The sequence below is a fragment of the Arachis stenosperma genome, chromosome 10, assembly GCF_014773155.1.
Source record: "Arachis stenosperma cultivar V10309 chromosome 10, arast.V10309.gnm1.PFL2, whole genome shotgun sequence".
Lineage (NCBI taxonomy): Eukaryota > Viridiplantae > Streptophyta > Magnoliopsida > Fabales > Fabaceae > Arachis > Arachis stenosperma.
Window position 1 is genome coordinate 106,543,235 of NC_080386.1, and position 7,005 is coordinate 106,550,239.

At 40.6% G+C, this 7,005-nt stretch overlaps 1 non-coding gene across 1 annotated transcript; it reads left to right on the top strand.

The window, feature by feature from the left end:
• Window positions 1-2,928: 2,928 nt before the first annotated feature.
• Window positions 2,929-3,036, top strand: LOC130959108 (small nucleolar RNA R71). The gene has a single exon (XR_009078203.1). It is a non-coding gene; the product is annotated as a small nucleolar RNA R71 (small nucleolar RNA).
• The last annotated feature ends 3,969 nt before the right edge of the window (window positions 3,037-7,005 follow it).

Genomic DNA, 7,005 nt, shown 5'->3' on the forward strand with positions numbered 1-7,005 from the left:
AGTATTTCCCCCGAACCATAGTAATATAATTCTTTGGATCCGGGTTCACACTTTGATCATGGTTCTTGGTGATCTATGCATTAGCATAGAACTCTTGAACCATCAAGATTCCGACTTGTTGAATGGGGTTGGTAAGTACTTCCCAACCTCTTCTTCGGATCTCTTGGCGGATCTCCGGATATTCACCCTTTTTGAGTGAAAAGGGGACCTCGGGGATCACCTTCTTCAAGGCCACAACTTCATAGAAGTGGTCTTGATGCACCCTTGAGATGAATCTATCCATCTCCCATGACTCGGAGGTGGAAGCTTTTGCCTTCCCTTTCCTCTTTTTAGAGGTTTCTCCGGCCTTGGATGCCATAAATGGTTATGAAAAAACGAAAAAGCAACGCTTTTACCACACCAAACTTAAAAGGTTTGCTTGTCCTCGAGCAAAGAAGAAAGAAGAGAGTAGAAGAAGAAGAAATGAGGAAGAGGGAGATGGTAGTGTGTTCGGCCAAAGAGGGGGGAGAAGTGGTGTTTAGGTTGTGTGAAAATGAAGAAGTGAAGAAGGGCATTTATAGGAGAGAGGGGAGATGGAGTTCGGCCATGTATGGGTAGGTTTGGGAGGGAAAGTGGTTTGAATTTGAAGGGTGAGGTTGGTGGGGATTTATGAAGGATGGATGTGAGTGGTGAAGAGAAAGATGGGATTTGATAGGTGAAGGGTTTTTTGGGGAAGAGGTATTGAGGTGATTGGTGAATGGGGGAAGAAGAGAGAGGGTGGTGGTGGGGTAGGTGGGGTCCTGTGGGGTCCACAGATCCTGTGGTGTCAAGGAAAAGTCATCCCTGCACCAAATGTTGCTCAAAATCACGTTTTGAGCTATTTCTGGCGTTAAACGCCGGGCTGGTGCCCATTCCTGGCGTTTAACGCCAGGTTCTTGCCCTTTTCTGGCGTTTAACGCCAGTCTGGTGCCCCTTTCTGGCGTTAAACGCCCAGAATGGTGCCAGACTGGGCGTTAAACGCCCAACTGCTAGGCTTACTGGCATTTGAACGCCAGCAACATCTTCCTCCAGGGTGTGCTGTTTTCTTCCTGTTTTTCATTTTGTTTTTGCTTTTTTCATTGATTTTGTAACTTCTTATGATCATCAACCTACAAAAAACATAAAATAACAAAAGAAAATATATAAAATATAATCATTGGGTTGCCTCCCAACAAGCGCTTCTTTAATGTCAGTAGCTTGACAGATGGCTCTCATTGAGCCTTACAAATGATCAGAGCAATGTGGGAACCTCCCAACACCAAACTTAGAGTTTGAATGTGGGGGTTCAACACCAAACTTAGAGTTTGGTTGTGGCCTCCCAACACCAAACTTAGAGTTTGACTTTGGGGGCTCTATTTGTCTCTGATTTGAGGGAAGCTCTTCAAGCTTCATCTCCATGGTGACAGAGGGATATCCTTGAGCCTTAAACACAAAGGATTCTTCATTCACTTGAATGATTAGTTCACCTCTATCAACATCAATCACAGCCTTTGTTGTGGCTAGGAAGGGTCTGCCAAGGATGATGGATTCATCCATGCACTTCCCAGTCTCTAGGACTATGAAATCAGTAGGGATTTAATGGTCTTCAACTTTTACCAAAACATTCTCTACAAGTCCATGAGCTTGTTTTCTTGAGTTGTCTGCCATCTCCAATGAGATTCTTGCAGCTTGTACCTCAAAGATCCCTAGCTTCTCCATTACAGAGAGAGGCATGAGGTTCACACTTGACCCTAAGTCACACAGGGCCTTCTTGAAGGTCATGGTGCCTATGGTACAAGGTATGGAAAACTTCCCAGGATCTTGTCTCTTTTGAGGTAATTTCTGCCTAGACAAGTCATCCAGTTCTTTGGTGAGCAAGGGAGATTCATCTTCCCAAGTCTCATTTCCAAATAACTTGTCATTTAGCTTCATGATTGCTCCAAGATATTTAGCAACTTGTTCTTCAGTGACATACTCATCCTCTTCAGAGGAAGAATACTCATCAGAGCTCATGAAAGGCAGAAGTAAGTCCAATGGAATCTCTATGGTCTCATTTTGAGTCTCAGATTCCCATGGTTCCTCATTGGGGAACTCAGAGGAGGTTGGTGCACGCCCATTGAGGTTTTCCTCAGTGGCGTCCACCTCCTCTCTTTCCTCTCCATATTCGGCCATGGTTATGGCTTTGCACTCTCCTTTTGGATTTTCTTCTGTATTACTTGGGAGAGTGCTAGGAGGGAGTTCAGTAACTTTCTTGCTCAGCTGACCCACTTGTCCTTCCAAATTCCTAATGGAGGACCGTGTTTCAGTCATGAAACTTTGAGTGGTTTTGATTAGATCAGAGACCATGGTTGCTAAGTCAGAGGGGTTCTGCTTAGAACTCTCTGTCTGTTGCTGAGAAGATGATGGAAAAGGCTTGTTATTGCCAAGCCTGTTTCTTCCACCATTATTATTATTGAAACCTTGTTGAGGTTTCTCTTGATTCTTCCATGAGAAATTTGGGTGATTTCTCCATGAAGAATTGTAGGTGTTTCCATAGGGTTCTCCTAGGTAATTCACCTCTTCCATTGAAGGGTTCTCAGGATCATAAGCTTCTTCCTCAGATGAAGCTTCCTTAGCACTGCCAGGCGCATTTTGCATTCCAGACAGACTTTGAGAAATCAAATTGACTTGTTGAGTCAATATCTTGTTCTGAGCCAGTATGGCATTCAGAGTATCAATCTCAAGAACTCCTTTCTTCTGACTAGTCCCATTGTTCACAGGATTCCTTTCAGAAGTGTACATGAATTGGTTATTTGCAACCATTTCAATCAGCTCTTGAGCTTCTGTAGGCGTCTTCTTCAAATGAAGAGATCCTCCAGCAGAGCTATCCAAAGACATATTGGATAGTTCAGAGAGACCATCATAGAAGATACCTATGATGCTCCATTCAGAAAGCATGTCTGAGGGACATCTTCTGATTAATTGTTTGTATCTTTCCCAAGCTTCATAGAGGGATTCTCCATCCTTCTGTCTGAAGGTTTGGACTTCCACTCTAAGCTTACTCCATTTTTGAGGTGGAAAGAACTTTGCCAAGAAGGCATTGACTAGCTTTTCCCAAGAGTCCAGGCTATCTTTAGGTTGTGAGTCCAACCATATTCTAGCTCTGTCTCTTACAGCAAAAGGGAATAGCATCAGTCTGTAGACTTCAGGGTCAACCCCATTAGTCTTGACTCTGTCACAGATTTGCAAGAACTCAGCTAAAAACTGATGAGGATCTTCCATTGGAAGTCCTTGGAATTTGCAATTCTGTTGCATTAGAGAAACTAATTGAGGCTTAAGCTCAAAGTTGTTTGCTCCAATGGCAGGGATAGAGATGCTTCTCCCATAGAAGTTGGGAGTAGGTGCAGTAAAGTCACCCAGCACCTTCCTTGCATTGTTGGCATTGTTGTTGTTTTCGGCTGCCATGTGTTCTTCTTCTTTGAAGAATTCGGTCAGGTCCTCTAAAGAGAGTTGTGCTTTGGCTTCTCTTAGCTTTCGCTTCAAGGTTCTCTCAGGTTCAGGGTCAGCTTCAACAAGAATGCCTTTGTCTCTGCTCCTGCTCATATGAAAGAGAAGAGAAAAAGAAAATGTGGAATCCTCTATGTCACAGTATAGAGATTCCTTGAAGTGTCAGAGGAAAAGAAAAATAGAAGAATGAGGTAGAAGAATTCGAACTTGATTAGATAGAGTTCGAATTGTGCATTGAGAAGGAGTGGTACTCCATAAATAGAAGGATGTGGGAAGAAGGGAAGAGGATTTTTGAAAATTCAATTAAAAAGATTTTGAAAACATTTTGAAAAACACTTAATTGATTTTCGAAAGTAAAAGTAAGAAAGAAATCAAGTGATTTTTGAAAAAGGATTTGAAATTAGAAATCAAAAAGATTTGATTGAAAACTATTTTGAAAAAGATGAGGTTAAGAAGATATGATTAGTTTTTAAAGAGATGTGATTGAGAAGATATGATTTGAAAACAATTTTAAAAGATATGTTTTGAAAACAATTTTAAAAGATTTGATTTTGAAAATTAGTGACTTGCCTAACAAGAAAAGATATAATTCAAACATTAAACCTTTCTCAACAGAAAAGGTAACAAATTTGAGATGTTCAATCAAATCATTAATTGTTAGTAAGTATCTTTGAAAAAAAAAGAAATTGATTTTGAAAACATTTGATTGAAAAGATATGATTTGAAAAAGATTTGATTTTGAAAAACTTTGAAAACTTGAAAAAAAATTGATTTGAAAACAAAATCTTCCCCCTAGCACCATCCCGGCGTTAAACGCCCAGAATGGTATACATTCTGGCGTTTAACGCCCAAAATGCTACCTCTTTGGGCGTTAAACGCCCAACCAGGTACCCTGGCTGGCGTTTAAACGCCAGTCTGTCTTCTTTACTGGGCATTTTTGAATGCTCAGCTTTTTCTGTATACTTCCTCTACAGCATGTTCTGAATCTTCAATTCTCTGTATCATTGACTTGAAAAGACACAAATTAAAAATATTTTTGGATTTTTTTTTTAATAATCAAAATGCAACAAGAATCAAATAACAATGCATGCAAGACACCAAACTTAGCAGTTTGTATACTACTGACACTATATGAGACGCATAAACACTCAAGCCAAAAGAATTCAAAGATCAGAGTAAGAAATCATCAAGAATTACTTGAAGATCCTTAAGACACATGAATGAATGCATGCTATTGACACCAAACTTAAGATGAGACACTAAACTTAAACAAGAAACATCAAATATTTTTGGTTTTTATGATTTTGTGAATTTTTTTGTGTGTTTTTTTTTTCGAAAATTAAGTGGAAAAAGATATCAAAATTATTAATGAGAATTCCAGGAATCAGTGCAATGCTAGTCTAAGACTCCGGTCCAGGAATTAGACATGGCTTCACAGCCAGCCAAGCTTTCAAAGAAAGCTTCGGTCCAAAACACTAGACATGGCCAAAGGCCAGCCAAGCCTTAGCAGATCACTGCTCCAAAAGCAAGATTGATAAAAATCATCAAGCTCTTGTGATGATAAGTTGAAACCTCGGTCCAATGAAATTAGACATGGCTTCTCAGCCAGCCAGATTTCAACAAATCATCATGAAACTCTAGGATTCACCTTCAAGAATTTCGAAAAAAAAAAATACCTAATCTAAGCAACAAGATGAACCGTCAGTTGTCCATACACAAACAATCCCCGGCAACGGCGCCAAAAACGTGGTGCGCGAAATTGTGAACAATACTTTTCACAACTCTCATAATCCCCGGTCATGAACTCCAAAGACTTGGTGCTCAATACCATGGCATAAACACAACTTCGCACAACTAACCAGCAAGTGCACTGGGTCGTCCAAGTAATACCTTACGTGAGTAAGGGTCGATCCCACGGAGATTGTTGCTATGAAGCAAGCTATGGTCATCTTGTAAATCTTAGTCAGGCAGACTCAAATGTATGATGGTGATGAACGAAAATAACATAAAAGATAAAGATAGAGATACTTATGTAATTCATTGGTAGGAACTTCAGATAAGCGCATGAAGATGCCTTCCCTTCCGTCTCTCTGCTTTCCTACTGTCTTCATCCAATCCTTCTTACTCCTTTCCATGGCAAGCTCGTGTAGGGTTCACCATTGTCAGTGGCTACCTCCCATCCTCTCAGTGAAAGCGATTGGCATATGCCCTGTCACGGCATAGCGGAATTCAGCTGTCGGTTCTCGGTCAGGCCGGAATAATATCCATTGATACTTTTGCGTCTGTCACTAACGCCCCGCCTGCTAGGAGTTTGAAGCACGTCACAGTCATTCAATCATTGAATCCTACTCAGAATACCACAGACAAGGTTAGACCTTCCGGATTCTCTTGAATGCCGCCATCAGGTCCTGCCTATACCACGAAGATTCCGATTAAAGAATCCAAGAGATATTCACTAGAGCCTTGATTGCTTGTAGAACAAGAATGGTTGTCAGTCACCTTGTTCATAGGTGAGAATAATGATGAGTGTCACGGATCATCACATTCATCAAGTTGAAGAACAAGTGATATCTTAGAACAAGAACAAGCGGAATTGAATGGAAGAACAATAGTAATTGCATTAATACTCGAGGTACAGCAGAGCTCCACACCTTAATCTATGGTGTGTAGAAACTCCACCGTTGAAAATACATAAGAACAAAAGTGATCATTGGTTTCGGCCCCAGAGAGGGAACCAGAAGAACCAAGATGATAATACAATAGTAAAAGGTCCTACTTATAGAAAACTAGTAGCCTAGGGTGTACAGAGATGAGTAAATGACATAAAAATCCACTTCCGGGCCCACTTGGTGTGTGCTTGGGCTGAGTAATGAAGCATTTTCGTGCAGAGACTTTTCTTGGAGTTAAACGCCAGCTTTTATGCCAGTTTGGGCGTTTAACTCCCATTTTGGTGCCAGTTCCAGCGTTTAACGCTGGGATTTCTTGAGGTGACTTTGAACGCCGGTTTGGGCCATCAAATCTTGGGCAAAGTATGGACTATCATATATTGCTGGAAAGCCCAGGATGTCTACTTTCCAACGCCGTTGAGAGCGCGCCAATTGGGCTTCTGTAGCTCCAAAAAATCCACTTCGAGTGCAGGGAGGTCAGAATCCAACAGCATCTGCAGTCCTTTTTAGTCTCTGGATCAGATTTTTCCTCAGATCCCTCAATTTCAGCCAGAAAATACCTGAAATCACAGAAAAACACACAAACTCATAGTAAAGTCCAGAAAAGTGAATTTTAATTAAAAACTAATAAAAATATACTCAAAACTAACTAAAAGATACTAAAAACATACTAAAAATAATGCCAAAAAGCGTACAAATTATCCGCTCATCAGTTATTTACAACCATGTCAATGAGTTCTTGAGCTTCTCCAAGCGTTTTCTTTAGATGAATGGATCCACCTGTAGAATGGTCCAGTGACATCTTAGAGAATTTAGATAGACCATAATAGAATATATCCAAAATGGTCCATTCAGA